The sequence below is a fragment of the Glandiceps talaboti genome, chromosome 19 (genome assembly GCF_964340395.1).
Source record: "Glandiceps talaboti chromosome 19, keGlaTala1.1, whole genome shotgun sequence".
Lineage (NCBI taxonomy): Eukaryota > Metazoa > Hemichordata > Enteropneusta > Spengelidae > Glandiceps > Glandiceps talaboti.
The window spans coordinates 12,374,484-12,392,799 of record NC_135567.1 but is presented as its reverse complement, the minus strand read 5'-3'; the positions used below and the strand labels follow the sequence as shown (position 1 = coordinate 12,392,799).

Sequence of the window (18,316 nt, the reverse complement as noted above, 5' to 3'; positions counted from 1 at the left end):
AAAAGTTAAGCTTGGAGAGGATTCAGTTATAGAGAAAACAATACCCACTATATTTTCCATGTTATGGAATTACATTTGTAACATTGCGAGTAATAAGAAACTCACCAGTGCATGATACTTGTCCAGCTCCTGTGGTTGTTAATTCAACACATACATCGTCATCATCGGTTGTACTTCCAGGATCAGCAGCTACAATTATGACAGCACAAAGGTGTGTATATTGGATACAGTTTGTACCATCTGGTGTTAACGTTGCCTCGGAGGTACTGATAGTTGTTCCCGAATTTGCAGTTAACACCGTAGGGGTTCCAGCAGCTGGTTGAGTAGCCCTAAATGCTGCAGACTTGATGATACCAGCTGTTTCATATTGAGCATTGTTGGTGAAGTACAGGTCGATAGCAGTCAATGATCCGTCTTGACCATTGGATTCAGTGACAACAAGGTCAAATGTTATTGTCACAGGAGTATTTGGTGTGAATGAGTTGGTGCTGGGATTTGCAACCGTTAATGTTGTGGCTGCTAGAGCTATAATGAAAGATGATAAATTATGGTAGATTAGGTAAACATTTTTGAAAGCAAACATGTTAGCAATTCCATTTTTAAATCTAAACTAATTATTATCGTTATGATGAAGATGTGTCATCTTTTAAAGGGTATATAATAAATGTAGTGACACTTATTGTTTGCAAAAGTTAAGCTTGGAGAGGATTCAGTTATAGAGAAAACAATACCCACTATATTTTCCATGTTATGGAATTACATTTGTAACATTGCGAATAATAAGAAACTCACCAGTGCATGATACTTGTCCAGCTCCTGTGGTTGTTAATTCAACACATACATCGTCATCATCGGTTGTACTTCCAGGATCAGCAGCTACAATTATGACAGCACAAAGGTGTGTATATTGGATACAGTTTGTACCATCTGGTGTTAACGTTGCCTCGGAGGTGCTGATAGTTGTTCCCGAACTTGCAGTTAACACTGTAGGGGTTCCAGCAGCTGGTTGAGTAGCCCTAAATGCTGCAGACTTGACGACACCAGCTGTTTCATACTGAGCATTGTTGGTGAAGTACAGGTCGATACCAGTCAATGATCCGTCTTGACCATTGGATTCAGTGACAACAAGGTCAAATGTTATTGTCACAGGAGTATTTGGTGTGAATGAGTTGGTGCTGGGATTTGCAACCGTTAATGTTGTGGCTGCTAGAGCTATAATGAAAGATGATAAATTATGGTAGATTAGGTAAACATTTTTGAAAGCAAACATGTTAGCAATTCCATTTTTAAATCTAAACTAATTATTATCGTTATGATGAAGATGTGTCATCTTTTAAAGGGTATATAATAAATGTAGTGACACTTATTGTTTGCAAAAGTTAAGCTTAAAGAGGATTCAGTTATAGAGAAAACAATACCCACTATATTTTCCATGTTATGGAATTACATTTGTAACATTGCGAATAATAAGAAACTCACCAGTGCATGATACTTGTCCAGCTCCTGTGGTTGTTAATTCAACACATACATCGTCATCATCGGTTGTACTTCCAGGATCAGCAGCTACAATTATGACAGCACAAAGGTGTGTATATTGGATACAGTTTGTACCATCTGGTGTTAACGTTGCCTCGGAGGTGCTGATAGTTGTTCCCGAACTTGCAGTTAACACTGTAGGGGTTCCAGCAGCTGGTTGAGTAGCCCTAAATGCTGCAGACTTGACGACACCAGCTGTTTCATACTGAGCATTGTTGGTGAAGTACAGGTCGATACCAGTCAATGATCCGTCTTGACCATTGGATTCAGTGACAACAAGGTCAAATGTTATTGTCACAGGAGTATTTGGTGTGAATGAGTTGGTGCTGGGATTTGCAACCGTTAATGTTGTGGCTGCTAGAGCTATAATGAAAGATGATAAAATATGGCAGATTAGGTAAACATTGTTGAAAGCAAACATGTTAGCAATTCCATTTATTAAATCTAAACTAATTATTATCGTTATGATGAAGATGTGTCATCTTTTCAAGTGTACATAATAAATGTAGTGACACTTATTGTTTGCAAAAGTTAAGCTTAAAGAGGATTCAGTTATAGAGAAAACAATACCCACTATATTTTCCATGTTATGGAATTACATTTGTAACATTGCGAATAATAAGAAACTCACCAGTGCATGATACTTGTCCAGCTCCTGTGGTTGTTAATTCAACACATACATCGTCATCATCGGTTGTACTTCCAGGATCAGCAGCTACAATTATGACAGCACAAAGGTGTGTATATTGGATACAGTTTGTACCATCTGGTGTTAACGTTGCCTCGGAGGTGCTGATAGTTGTTCCCGAACTTGCAGTTAACACCGTAGGGGTTCCAGCAGCTGGTTGAGTAGCTCTAAATGCTGCAGACTTGACGATACCAGCTGTTTCATACTGAGCATTGTTGGTGAAGTACAGGTCGATACCAGTCAATGATCCGTCTTGACCATTGGATTCAGTGACAACAAGGTCAAATGTTATTGTCACAGGAGTATTTGGTGTGAATGAGTTGGTGCTGGGATTTGCAACCGTTAATGTTGTGGCTGCTAAAGCTATAATGGAAGATGATAAAATATGGTAGATTAGGTAAACATTGTTGAAAGCAAACATGTTAGCAATTCCATTTTTAAATCTAAACTAATTATTATCGTTATGATGAAGATGTGTCATCTTTTAAAGGGTATATAATAAATGTAGTGACACTTATTGTTTGCAAAAGTTAAGCTTGGAGAGGATTCAGTTATAGAGAAAACAATACCCACTATATTTTCCATGTTATGGAATTACATTTGTAACATTGCGAGTAATAAGAAACTCACCAGTGCATGATACTTGTCCAGCTCCTGTGGTTGTTAATTCAACACATACATCGTCATCATCGGTTGTACTTCCAGGATCAGCAGCTACAATTATGACAGCACAAAGGTGTGTATATTGGATACAGTTTGTACCATCTGGTGTTAACGTTGCCTCGGAGGTACTGATAGTTGTTCCCGAATTTGCAGTTAACACCGTAGGGGTTCCAGCAGCTGGTTGAGTAGCCCTAAATGCTGCAGACTTGATGATACCAGCTGTTTCATATTGAGCATTGTTGGTGAAGTACAGGTCGATAGCAGTCAATGATCCGTCTTGACCATTGGATTCAGTGACAACAAGGTCAAATGTTATTGTCACAGGAGTATTTGGTGTGAATGAGTTGGTGCTGGGATTTGCAACCGTTAATGTTGTGGCTGCTAGAGCTATAATGAAAGATGATAAATTATGGTAGATTAGGTAAACATTTTTGAAAGCAAACATGTTAGCAATTCCATTTTTAAATCTAAACTAATTATTATCGTTATGATGAAGATGTGTCATCTTTTAAAGGGTATATAATAAATGTAGTGACACTTATTGTTTGCAAAAGTTAAGCTTGGAGAGGATTCAGTTATAGAGAAAACAATACCCACTATATTTTCCATGTTATGGAATTACATTTGTAACATTGCGAATAATAAGAAACTCACCAGTGCATGATACTTGTCCAGCTCCTGTGGTTGTTAATTCAACACATACATCGTCATCATCGGTTGTACTTCCAGGATCAGCAGCTACAATTATGACAGCACAAAGGTGTGTATATTGGATACAGTTTGTACCATCTGGTGTTAACGTTGCCTCGGAGGTGCTGATAGTTGTTCCCGAACTTGCACTTAACACTGTAGGGGTTCCAGCAGCTGGTTGAGTAGCCCTAAATGCTGCAGACTTGACGACACCAGCTGTTTCATACTGAGCATTGTTGGTGAAGTACAGGTCGATACCAGTCAATGATCCGTCTTGACCATTGGATTCAGTGACAACAAGGTCAAATGTTATTGTCACAGGAGTATTTGGTGTGAATGAGTTGGTGGTGGGATTTGCAACCGTTAATGTTGCGGCTGCTAGAGCTATAATGAAAGATGATAAAATATGGCAGATTAGGTAAACATTGTTGAAAGCAAACATGTTAGCAATTCCATTTATTAAATCTAAACTAATTATTATCGTTATGATGAAGGTGTGTCATCTTTTCAAGTGTACATAATAAATGTAGTGACACTTATTGTTTGCAAAAGTTAAGCTTAAAGAGGATTCAGTTATAGAGAAAACAATACCCACTATATTTTCCATGTTATGGAATTACATTTGTAACATTGCGAATAATAAGAAACTCACCAGTGCATGATACTTGTCCAGCTCCTGTGGTTGTTAATTCAACACATACATCGTCATCATCGGTTGTACTTCCAGGATCAGCAGCTACAATTATGACAGCACAAAGGTGTGTATATTGGATACAGTTTGTACCATCTGGTGTTAACGTTGCCTCGGAGGTGCTGATAGTTGTTCCCGAACTTGCAGTTAACACCGTAGGGGTTCCAGCAGCTGGTTGAGTAGCTCTAAATGCTGCAGACTTGACGATACCAGCTGTTTCATACTGAGCATTGTTGGTGAAGTACAGGTCGATACCAGTCAATGATCCGTCTTGACCATTGGATTCAGTGACAACAAAGTCAAATGTTATTGTCACAGGAGTATTTGGTGTGAATGAGTTGGTGCTGGGATTTGCAACCGTTAATGTTGTGGCTGCTAGAGCTATAATGAAAGATGATAAAATATGGTAGATTAGGTAAACATTGTTGAAAGCAAACATGTTAGCAATTCCATTTTTAAATCTAAACTAATTATTATCGTTATGATGAAGATGTGTCATCTTTTAAAGGGTATATAATAAATGTAGTGACACTTATTGTTTGCAAAAGTTAAGCTTGGAGAGGATTCAGTTATAGAGGAAACAATACCCACTATATTTTCCATGTTATGGAATTACATTTGTAACATTGCGAGTAATAAGAAACTCACCAGTGCATGATACTTGTCCAGCTCCTGTGGTTGTTAATTCAACACATACATCGTCATCATCGGTTGTACTTCCAGGATCAGCAGCTACAATTATGACAGCACAAAGGTGTGTATATTGGATACAGTTTGTACCATCTGGTGTTAACGTTGCCTCGGAGGTGCTGATAGTTGTTCCCGAACTTGCAGTTAACACCGTAGGGGTTCCAGCAGCTGGTTGAGTAGCTCTAAATGCTGCAGACTTGACGATACCAGCTGTTTCATACTGAGCATTGTTGGTGAAGTACAGGTCGATACCAGTCAATGATCCGTCTTGACCATTGGATTCAGTGACAACAAGGTCAAATGTTATTGTCACAGGAGTATTTGGTGTGAATGAGTTGGTGCTGGGATTTGCAACCGTTAATGTTGTGGCTGCTAGAGCTATAATGAAAGATGATAAAATATGGTAGATTAGGTAAACATTTTTGAAAGCAAACATGTTAGCAATTCCATTTTTAAATCTAAACTAATTATCGTTATGATGAAGATGTGTCATCTTTTAAAGGGTATATAATAAATGTAGTGACACTTATTGTTGCAAAAGTTAAGCTTGGAGAGGATTTAGTTATAGAGAAAACAATACCCACTATATTTGCCATGTTATGGAATTACATTTGTAACATTGCGAATAATAAGAAACTCACCAGTGCATGATACTTGTCCAGCTCCTGTGGTTGTTAATTCAACACATACATCGTCATCATCGGTTGTACTTCCAGGATCAGCAGCTACAATTATGACAGCACAAAGGTGTGTATATTGGATACAGTTTGTACCATCTGGTGTTAACGTTGCCTCGGAGGTGCTGATAGTTGTTCCCGAACTTGCAGTTAACACTGTAGGAGTTCCAGCAGCTGGTTGAGTAGCCCTAAATGCTGCAGACTTGACGACACCAGCTGTTTCATACTGAGCATTGTTGGTGAAGTACAGGTCGATACCAGTCAATGATCCGTCTTGACCATTGGATTCAGTGACAACAAGGTCAAATGTTATTGTCACAGGAGTATTTGGTGTGAATGAGTTGGTGCTGGGATTTGCAACCGTTAATGTTGTGGCTGCTAGAGCTATAATGAAAGATGATAAAATATGGTAGATTAGGTAAATATTTTTGAAAGCAAACATGTTAGCAATTCCATTTTTAAATCTAAACTAATTGTTATCGTTATAATGAAGATGTGTCATCTTTTAAAGGGTATATAATAAATGTAGTGACACTTATTGTTTGCAAAAGTTAAGCTTGGAGAGGATTCAGTTATAGAGAAAACAATACCCACTATATTTTCCATGTTATGGAATTACATTTGTAACATTGCGAATAATAAGAAACTCACCAGTGCATGATACTTGTCCAGCTCCTGTGGTTGTTAATTCAACACATACATCGTCATCATCGGTTGTACTTCCAGGATCAGCAGCTACAATTATGACAGCACAAAGGTGTGTATATTGGATACAGTTTGTACCATCTGGTGTTAACGTTGCCTCAGAGGTGCTGATAGTTGTTCCCGAACTAGCACTTAACACTGTAGGGGTTCCAGCAGCTGGTTGAGTAGCCCTAAATGCTGCAGACTTGACGACACCAGCTGTTTCATACTGAGCATTGTTGGTGAAGTACAGGTCGATACCAGTCAATGATCCGTCTTGACCATTGGATTCAGTGACAACAAGGTCAAATGTTATTGTCACAGGAGTATTTGGTGTGAATGAGTTGGTGCTGGGATTTGCAACCGTTAATGATGTGGCTGCTAGAGCTATAATGAAAGATTATAAAATATGGCAGATAAGGTAAACATTGTTGAAAGCAAACATGTTAGCAATTCCATTTTTAAATCTAAACTAATTATCGTTATGATGAAGATGTGTCATCTTTTAAAGGGTATATAATAAATGTAGTGACACTTATTGTTGCAAAAGTTAAACTTGGAGAGGATTCAGTTATAGAGAAAACAATACCCACTATATTTGCCATTTTATGGAATTACATTTGTAACATTGCGAATAATAAGAAACTCACCAGTGCATGATACTTGTCCAGCTCCTGTGGTTGTTAATTCAACACATACATCGTCATCATCGGTTGTACTTCCAGGATCAGCAGCTACAATTATGACAGCACAAAGGTGTGTATATTGGATACAGTTTGTACCATCTGGTGTTAACGTTGCCTCGGAGGTGCTGATAGTTGTTCCCGAACTTGCAGTTAACACTGTAGGGGTTCCAGCAGCTGGTTGAGTAGCCCTAAATGCTGCAGACTTGACGACACCAGCTGTTTCATACTGAGCATTGTTGGTGAAGTACAGGTCGATACCAGTCAATGATCCGTCTTGACCATTGGATTCAGTGACAACAAGGTCAAATGTTATTGTCACAGGAGTATTTGGTGTGAATGAGTTGGTGCTGGGATTTGCAACCGTTAATGTTGTGGCTGCTAGAGCTATAATGAAAGATGATAAAATATGGCAGATTAGGTAAACATTGTTGAAAGCAAACATGTTAGCAATTCCATTTATTAAATCTAAACTAATTATTATCGTTATGATGAAGATGTGTCATCTTTTCAAGGATACATAATAAATGCAGTGACACTTATTGTTTGCAAAAGTTAAGCTTGGAGAGGATTCAGTTATAGAGAAAACAATACCCACTATATTTACCATGTTATGGAATTACATTTGTAACATTGCGAATAATAAGAAACTCACCAGTGCATGATACTTGTCCAGCTCCTGTGGTTGTTAATTCAACACATACATCGTCATCATCGGTTGTACTTCCAGGATCAGCAGCTACAATTATGACAGCACAAAGGTGTGTATATTGGATACAGTTTGTACCATCTGGTGTTAACGTTGCCTCGGAGGTGCTGATAGTTGTTCCCGAACTTGCAGTTAACACTGTAGGGGTTCCAGCAGCTGGTTGAGTAGCCCTAAATGCTGCAGACTTGACGACACCAGCTGTTTCATACTGAGCATTGTTGGTGAAGTACAGGTCGATACCAGTCAATGATCCGTCTTGACCATTGGATTCAGTGACAACAAGGTCAAATGTTATTGTCACAGGAGTATTTGGTGTGAATGAGTTGGTGCTGGGATTTGCAACCGTTAATGTTGTGGCTGCTAGAGCTATAATGAAAGATGATAAAATATGGCAGATTAGGTAAACATTGTTGAAAGCAAACATGTTAGCAATTCCATTTATTAAATCTAAACTAATTATTATCGTTATGATGAAGATGTGTCATCTTTTCAAGGATACATAATAAATGTAGTGACACTTATTGTTTGCAAAAGTTAAGCTTGGAGAGGATTCAGTTATAGAGAAAACAATACCCACTATATTTTCCATGTTATGGAATTACATTTGTAACATTGCGAATAATAAGAAACTCACCAGTGCATGATACTTGTCCAGCTCCTGTGGTTGTTAATTCAACACATACATCGTCATCATCGGTTGTACTTCCAGGATCAGCAGCTACAATTATGACAGCACAAAGGTGTGTATATTGGATACAGTTTGTACCATCTGGTGTTAACGTTGCCTCGGAGGTGCTGATAGTTGTTCCCGAACTTGCAGTTAACACCGTAGGGGTTCCAGCAGCTGGTTGAGTAGCCCTAAATGCTGCAGACTTGATGATACCAGCTGTTTCATATTGAGCATTGTTGGTGAAGTACAGGTCGATAGCAGTCAATGATCCGTCTTGACCATTGGATTCAGTGACAACAAGGTCAAATGTTATTGTCACAGGAGTATTTGGTGTGAATGAGTTGGTGCTGGGATTTGCAACCGTTAATGTTGTGGCTGCTAGAGCTATAATGAAAGATGATAAAATATGGTAGATTAGGTAAATATTTTTGAAAGCAAACATGTTAGCAATTCCATTTTTAAATCTAAACTAATTATTATCGTTATGATGAAGATGTGTCATCTTTTAAAGGGTATATAATAAATGTAGTGACACTTATTGTTTGCAAAAGTTAAGCTTGGAGAGGATTCAGTTATAGAGAAAACAATACCCACTATATTTTCCATGTTATGGAATTACATTTGTAACATTGCGAATAATAAGAAACTCACCAGTGCATGATAAATGTCCAGCTCCTGTGGTTGTTAATTCAACACATACGTCGTCATCATCGGTTGTACTTCCAGGATCAGCAGCTACAATTATGACAGCACAAAGGTGTGTATATTGGATACAGTTTGTACCATCTGGTGTTAACGTTGCCTCGGAGGTGCTGATAGTTGTTCCCGAACTTGCAGTTAACACTGTAGGGGTTCCAGCAGCTGGTTGAGTAGCCCTAAATGCTGCAGACTTGACGACACTAGCTGTTTCATACTGAGCATTGTTGGTGAAGTACAGGTCGATACCAGTCAATGATCCGTCTTGACCATTGGATTCAGTGACAACAAGGTCAAATGTTATTGTCACAGGAGTATTTGGTGTGAATGAGTTGGTGCTGGGATTTGCAACCGTTAATGTTGTGGCTGCTAGAGCTATAATGAAAGATGATAAAATATGGTAGATTAGGTAAACATTTTTGAAAGCAAACATGTTAGCAATTCCATTTTTAAATCTAAACTAATTATTATCGTTATGATGAAGATGTGTCATCTTTTAAAGGGTATATAATAAATGTAGTGACACTTATTGTTTGCAAAAGTTAAGCTTGGAGAGGATTCAGTTATAGAGAAAACAATACCCACTATATTTTCCATGTTATGGAATTACATTTGTAACATTGCGAATAATAAGAAACTCACCAGTGCATGATACTTGTCCAGCTCCTGTGGTTGTTAATTCAACACATACATCGTCATCATCGGTTGTACTTCCAGGATCAGCAGCTACAATTATGACAGCACAAAGGTGTGTATATTGGATACAGTTTGTACCATCTGGTGTTAACGTTGCCTCAGAGGTGCTGATAGTTGTTCCCGAACTTGCAGTTAACACCGTAGGGGTTCCAGCAGCTGGTTGAGTAGCCCTAAATGCTGCAGACTTGACGACACCAGCTGTTTCATACTGAGCATTGTTGGTGAAGTACAGGTCGATACCAGTCAATGATCCGTCTTGACCATTGGATTCAGTGACAACAAGGTCAAATGTTATTGTCACAGGAGTATTTGGTGTGAATGAGTTGGTGCTGGGATTTGCAACCGTTAATGTTGTGGCTGCTAGAGCTATAATGAAAGATGATAAAATATGGCAGATTAGGTAAACATTGTTGAAAGCAAACATGTTAGCAATTCCATATATTAAATCTAAACTAATTATTATCGTTATGATGAAGATGTGTCATCTTTTCAAGGATACATAATAAATGTAGTGACACTTATTGTTTGCAAAAGTTAAGCTTGGAGAGGATTCAGTTATAGAGAAAACAATACCCACTATATTTTCCATGTTATGGAATTACATTTGTAACATTGCGAATAATAAGAAACTCACCAGTGCATGATACTTGTCCAGCTCCTGTGGTTGTTAATTCAACACATACATCGTCATCATCGGTTGTACTTCCAGGATCAGCAGCTACAATTATGACAGCACAAAGGTGTGTATATTGGATACAGTTTGTACCATCTGGTATTAACGTTGCCTCGGAGGTGCTGATAGTTGTTCCCGAACTTGCAGTTAACACCGTAGCGGTTCCAGCAGCTGGTTGAGTAGTCCTAAATGCTGCAGACTTGATGATACCAGCTGTTTCATATTGAGCATTGTTGGTGAAGTACAGGTCGATAGCAGTCAATGATCCGTCTTGACCATTGGATTCAGTGACAACAAGGTCAAATGTTATTGTCACAGGAGTATTTGGTGTGAATGAGTTGGTGCTGGGATTTGCAACCGTTAATGTTGTGGCTGCTAGAGCTATAATGAAAGATGATAAAATATGGTAGATTAGGTAAATATTTTTGAAAGCAAACATGTTAGCAATTCCATTTTTAAATCTAAACTAATTGTTATCGTTATGATGAAGATGTGTCATCTTTTAAAGGGTATATAATAAATGTAGCGACACTTATTGTTTGCAAAAGTTAAGCTTGGAGAGGATTCAGTTATAGAGAAAACAATACCCACTATATTTTCCATGTTATGGAATTACATTTGTAACATTGCGAATAATAAGAAACTCACCAGTGCATGATACTTGTCCAGCTCCTGTGGTTGTTAATTCAACACATACATCGTCATCATCGGTTGTACTTCCAGGATCAGCAGCTACAATTATGACAGCACAAAGGTGTGTATATTGGATACAGTTTGTACCATCTGGTGTTAACGTTGCCTCGGAGGTGCTGATAGTTGTTCCCGAACTTGCAGTTAACACTGTAGGGGTTCCAGCAGCTGGTTGAGTAGCCCTAAATGCTGCAGACTTGACGACACCAGCTGTTTCATACTGAGCATTGTTGGTGAAGTACAGGTCGATACCAGTCAATGATCCGTCTTGACCATTGGATTCAGTGACAACAAGGTCAAATGTTATTGTCACAGGAGTATTTGGTGTGAATGAGTTGGTGCTGGGATTTGCAACCGTTAATGTTGTGGCTGCTAGAGCTATAATGAAAGATGATAAAATATGGTAGATTAGGTAAATATTTTTGAAAGCAAACATGTTAGCAATTCCATTTTTAAATCTAAACTAATTGTTATCGTTATAATGAAGATGTGTCATCTTTTAAAGGGTATATAATAAATGTAGTGACACTTATTGTTTGCAAAAGTTAAGCTTGGAGAGGATTCAGTTATAGAGAAAACAATACCCACTATATTTTCCATGTTATGGAATTACATTTGTAACATTGCGAATAATAAGAAACTCACCAGTGCATGATACTTGTCCAGCTCCTGTGGTTGTTAATTCAACACATACATCGTCATCATCGGTTGTACTTCCAGGATCAGCAGCTACAATTATGACAGCACAAAGGTGTGTATATTGGATACAGTTTGTACCATCTGGTGTTAACGTTGCCTCAGAGGTGCTGATAGTTGTTCCCGAACTTGCAGTTAACACCGTAGGGGTTCCAGCAGCTGGTTGAGTAGCCCTAAATGCTGCAGACTTGACGACACCAGCTGTTTCATACTGAGCATTGTTGGTGAAGTACAGGTCGATACCAGTCAATGATCCGTCTTGACCATTGGATTCAGTGACAACAAGGTCAAATGTTATTGTCACAGGAGTATTTGGTGTGAATGAGTTGGTGCTGGGATTTGCAACCGTTAATGTTGTGGCTGCTAGAGCTATAATGAAAGATGATAAAATATGGCAGATTAGGTAAACATTGTTGAAAGCAAACATGTTAGCAATTCCATTTATTAAATCTAAACTAATTATTTCGTTATGATGAAGATGTGTCATCTTTTAAAGGGTATATAATAAATGTAGTGACACTTATTGTTTGCAAAAGTTAAGCTTGGAGAGGATTCAGTTATAGAGAAAACAATACCCACTATATTTTCCATGTTATGGAATTACATTTGTAACATTGCGAATAATAAGAAACTCACCAGTGCATGATACTTGTCCAGCTCCTGTGGTTGTTAATTCAACACATACATCGTCATCATCGGTTGTACTTCCAGGATCAGCAGCTACAATTATGACAGCACAAAGGTGTGTATATTGGATACAGTTTGTACCATCTGGTGTTAACGTTGCCTCAGAGGTGCTGATAGTTGTTCCCGAACTTGCAGTTAACACCGTAGGGGTTCCAGCAGCTGGTTGAGTAGCCCTAAATGCTGCAGACTTGACGACACCAGCTGTTTCATACTGAGCATTGTTGGTGAAGTACAGGTCGATACCAGTCAATGATCCGTCTTGACCATTGGATTCAGTGACAACAAGGTCAAATGTTATTGTCACAGGAGTATTTGGTGTGAATGAGTTGGTGCTGGGATTTGCAACCGTTAATGTTGTGGCTGCTAGAGCTATAATGAAAGATGATAAAATATGGTAGATTAGGTAAATATTTTTGAAAGCAAACATGTTAGCAATTCCATTTTTAAATCTAAACTAATTGTTATCGTTATAATGAAGATGTGTCATCTTTTAAAGGGTATATAATAAATGTAGTGACACTTATTGTTTGCAAAAGTTAAGCTTGGAGAGGATTCAGTTATAGAGAAAACAATACCCACTATATTTTCCATGTTATGGAATTACATTTGTAACATTGCGAATAATAAGAAACTCACCAGTGCATGATACTTGTCCAGCTCCTGTGGTTGTTAATTCAACACATACATCGTCATCATCGGTTGTACTTCCAGGATCAGCAGCTACAATTATGACAGCACAAAGGTGTGTATAATGGATACAGTTTGTACCATCTGGTGTTAACGTTGCCTCGGAGGTGCTGATAGTTGTTCCCGAACTTGCAGTTAACACTGTAGGGGTTCCAGCAGCTGGTTGAGTAGCCCTAAATGCTGCAGACTTGACGACACCAGCTGTTTCATACTGAGCATTGTTGGTGAAGTACAGGTCGATACCAGTCAATGATCCGTCTTGACCATTGGATTCAGTGACAACAAGGTCAAATGTTATTGTCACAGGAGTATTTGGTGTGAATGAGTTGGTGCTGGGATTTGCAACCGTTAATGTTGTGGCTGCTAGAGCTATAATGAAAGATGATAAAATATGGTAGATTAGGTAAACATTTTTGAAAGCAAACATATTAGCAATTCCATTTTTAAATCTAAACTAATTATTATCGTTATGATGAAGATGTGTCATCTTTTAAAGGGTATATAATAAATGTAGTGACACTTATTGTTTGCAAAAGTTAAGCTTGGAGAGGATTCAGTTATAGAGAAAACAATACCCACTATATTTTCCATGTTATGGAATTACATTTGTAACATTGCGAATAATAAGAAACTCACCAGTGCATGATACTTGTCCAGCTCCTGTGGTTGTTAATTCAACACATACATCGTCATCATCGGTTGTACTTCCAGGATCAGCAGCTACAATTATGACAGCACAAAGGTGTGTATATTGGATACAGTTTGTACCATCTGGTGTTAACGTTGCCTCAGAGGTGCTGATAGTTGTTCCCGAACTTGCAGTTAACACCGTAGGGGTTCCAGCAGCTGGTTGAGTAGCCCTAAATGCTGCAGACTTGACGACACCAGCTGTTTCATACTGAGCATTGTTGGTGAAGTACAGGTCGATACCAGTCAATGATCCGTCTTGACCATTGGATTCAGTGACAACAAGGTCAAATGTTATTGTCACAGGAGTATTTGGTGTGAATGAGTTGGTGCTGGGATTTGCAACCGTTAATGTTGTGGCTGCTAGAGCTATAATGAAAGATGATAAAATATGGCAGATTAGGTAAACATTGTTGAAAGCAAACATGTTAGCAATTCCATTTATTAAATCTAAACTAATTATTATCGTTATGATGAAGATGTGTCATCTTTTAAAGGGTATATAATAAATGTAGTGACACTTATTGTTTGCAAAAGTTAAGCTTGGAGAGGATTCAGTTATAGAGAAAACAATACCCACTATATTTTCCATGTTATGGAATTACATTTGTAACATTGCGAATAATAAGAAACTCACCAGTGCATGATACTTGTCCAGCTCCTGTGGTTGTTAATTCAACACATACATCGTCATCATCGGTTGTACTTCCAGGATCAGCAGCTACAATTATGACAGCACAAAGGTGTGTATATTGGATACAGTTTGTACCATCTGGTGTTAACGTTGCCTCAGAGGTGCTGATAGTTGTTCCCGAACTTGCAGTTAACACCGTAGGGGTTCCAGCAGCTGGTTGAGTAGCCCTAAATGCTGCAGACTTGACGACACCAGCTGTTTCATACTGAGCATTGTTGGTGAAGTACAGGTCGATACCAGTCAATGATCCGTCTTGACCATTGGATTCAGTGACAACAAGGTCAAATGTTATTGTCACAGGAGTATTTGGTGTGAATGAGTTGGTGCTGGGATTTGCAACCGTTAATGTTGTGGCTGCTAGAGCTATAATGAAAGATGATAAAATATGGCAGATTAGGTAAACATTGTTGAAAGCAAACATGTTAGCAATTCCATTTATTAAATCTAAACTAATTATTATCGTTATGATGAAGATGTGTCATCTTTTCAAGGATACATAATAAATGTAGTGACACTTATTGTTTGCAAAAGTTAAGCTTGGAGAGGATTCAGTTATAGAGAAAACAATACCCACTATATTTTCCATGTTATGGAATTACATTTGTAACATTGCGAATAATAAGAAACTCACCAGTGCATGATACTTGTCCAGCTCCTGTGGTTGTTAATTCAACACATACATCGTCATCATCGGTTGTACTTCCAGGATCAGCAGCTACAATTATGACAGCACAAAGGTGTGTATATTGGATACAGTTTGTACCATCTGGTGTTAACGTTGCCTTGGAGGTGCTGATAGTTGTTCCCGAACTTGCAGTTAACACTGTAGGGGTTCCAGCAGCTGGTTGAGTAGCCCTAAATGCTGCAGACTTGATGATACCAGCTGTTTCATATTGAGCATTGTTGGTGAAGTACAGGTCGATACCAGTCAATGATCCGTCTTGACCATTGGATTCAGTGACAACAAGGTCAAATGTTATTGTCACAGGAGTATTTGGTGTGAATGAGTTGGTGCTGGGATTTGCAACCGTTAATGTTGTGGCTGCTAGAGCTATAATAAAGATAATAAAATATGACGGATTAGGTGCACATTTTTTAAAGCAAACATGTTAGCAATTCCATTTATTAAATCTAAACTAATTATTATCGTTATGATGAAGATGTGTCATCTTTTCAAGGATACATAATAAATGTAGTGACACTTATTGTTTGCAAAAGTTAAGCTTGGAGAGGATTCAGTTATAGAGAAAACAATACCCACTATATTTTCCATGTTATGGAATTACATTTGTAACATTGCGAATAATAAGAAACTCACCAGTGCATGATACTTGTCCAGCTCCTGTGGTTGTTAATTCAACACATACATCGTCATCATCGGTTGTACTTCCAGGATCAGCAGCTACAATTATGACAGCACAAAGGTGTGTATATTGGATACAGTTTGTACCATCTGGTGTTAACGTTGCCTCAGAGGTGCTGATAGTTGTTCCCGAACTTGCACTTAACACCGTAGGGGTTCCAGCAGCTGGTTGAGTAGCCCTAAATGGTGCAGACTTCACCATACCAGCTGTTTCATACTGAGCATTGTTAGTGAAGTACAGGTCGATAGCTGTTAATGATCCGGCGGCACCATTGGATTCAGTGACAACAAGGTCAAATGTTATTGTCACAGGAGTATTTGGGGTGAATGAGTTGGTGCTGGGATTAGTTACCGTTAATGTCGTGGCTGCTAGTGCTATAATGAAAGATAATAAAATATGGCGGATTAGTAGAACATTGTTGAAAGCAAACATGTTAGCAATTCAATTTATTAAATCTAAAATAACTATTATCGTTATGATGAAGATGTGTCATCTTTTAAAGGGTACATAATAAATGTAGTGACACTTATTGTTTGCAAAAGTTAAGCTTGGAGAGGATTCAGTTATAGAGAAAACAATACCCACTATATTTTCCAAGCTATGGAATTACATTGGTAACATTGCGAATAATAAGAATCTCACTTATTTGAAAAATATGGTGAATCTTTAATGTACTGTAATTATTTAGAGGTCAATGTATAGGTCGCCATTATTGATACATTGTCACGAAATTTTCTTCTTAGTTTAAGCGAGGCTTGGTCTATTTTCCATATTTTGACCACACAGATTTGGGTATAAACTATAGATTCTTACACTTGATAAATATGTGAGTGTATTTATATCCTGAGACACAGAGCTACATAAATGATTATGTACAAGCCTTGCAACAAACAATGGTAGTTTGTTATCGTCACAGTAAAAAGGAGATGGTTCGAGTTCAATATAATACTTCCTAAACTTCTAACCACAGTCCTGTCATGTCAGTTTCACGCTTGCTCATGATTTAGACATCTTTTGAAAGTTCTGTGTATTCAAGGTACGAAGGCAATCATTTCAAAGGTAACCAGAGCGTGTTTTTCATATCAATACACGTCGATTCCATAAAAATCCTGAACCTGTCATGAGCATGTCCACTGCGGCCGAGTCTGCTAACAGGCGCCAGTCAAGAGACACACCGTAAATATTACACGTGTTTGTGAACTCCGCACTCATATTCTAAACCTATTTCAAGGCCAAGAAAAAAAATTGTTTTCTGGTGAGTTTGAATGACTTAAATACCCTGCCTCGATCTTCTTTTTTCTTGTGTTTGTCCAGCCAATGCAGAGTGCAGATTCAAGGGAAACACAAAATAAGGTTGGCACGAAACCCTTGAAAACAGAGTCTGTCTCAGTGTAGAGCAGTTTACCTTAGCTTCGTGGTTTACCTTAGATCGATGTTGGTGGCGCACTTTCGACACGAAGCACATGTACGACCAGACGATCGATCGATTAATTACTCAAATTGGTCATTAATATTCATCGGATTATTACCAAAACCTAATCAGTTCTTGCCATTACCCTACGATACATGTCTATCAAATTTTGTTCGAATTGAACAAAACCTAATCAGTTCTTGCCATTACCCTACGATACATGTCTATCAAATTTTGTTCGAATTGAAACAAGCGTTTGTTCGGTGACACACACACCGACACACACACATACACACAGACTTCATCTCTATTATATAAACTTCTTTACGGAAGTTGATTAGAACAATATGCCAAAGACTTCAATTGCATATGACTTTTAGTGGCACACACTTATTAATTATCGGCCAATGGTTAGTTTTGTCATAGTGGTAGGTTTCCAATATATTCATTACTTTAGAATATTCAATTCAAACTGTTTCCAGAAATTTCCTCCAAGTGCAAAAGTCGAGCAAGACTCAAGTAGTATTCACTTACTACTTATAGAGATTTGAAATTTTCGAATTGCTAAAATAGCATTTCTAGTAAATGTTCAAAATCTATATGGGGAACATAGAGACCCAATATTTCGCCCATGGCTTTGACATATCGTGTTTATGCTTTGTTACCTCGCGTTTGCATTTAGACTAACACCAGTCCATTTGGGATCTTCTTTACCTCATAATCTTCAAATGTTTTGAATTTGTTTTGAATTTCAAAATTTGTCAAGGATATTGTGGTCATATTGCCCCAGTTACTACTGTGACGATAAAGAGTGTTTACTGGATGGTTCTTAAACCACCTGTCTTATTTATTATAAATTATGATAATGGCTATGTGTATTCGCCGACTGTTAATTGATATATATGCTTTAACTTGCGAGGAATAACAATGTCGCGTCGGCTGTTCTACAAATGG

General features: G+C 38.1%; 1 long non-coding RNA gene across 1 annotated transcript in view; it reads right to left on the bottom strand.

Moving 5' to 3' along the window:
- Window positions 1-15,632: 15,632 nt before the first annotated feature.
- LOC144449998 (uncharacterized) overlaps window positions 15,633-18,316 on the bottom strand; it is a 22,572-nt gene continuing 19,888 nt past the window's right edge. The window contains exons 2-3 of the long non-coding RNA XR_013482205.1: window positions 16,150-16,325; window positions 15,633-15,638 (exon numbers count right to left, since the gene is read on the bottom strand). This is a non-coding gene — a long non-coding RNA (uncharacterized LOC144449998). The remainder of the gene's footprint in view (window positions 15,639-16,149; window positions 16,326-18,316) is intronic.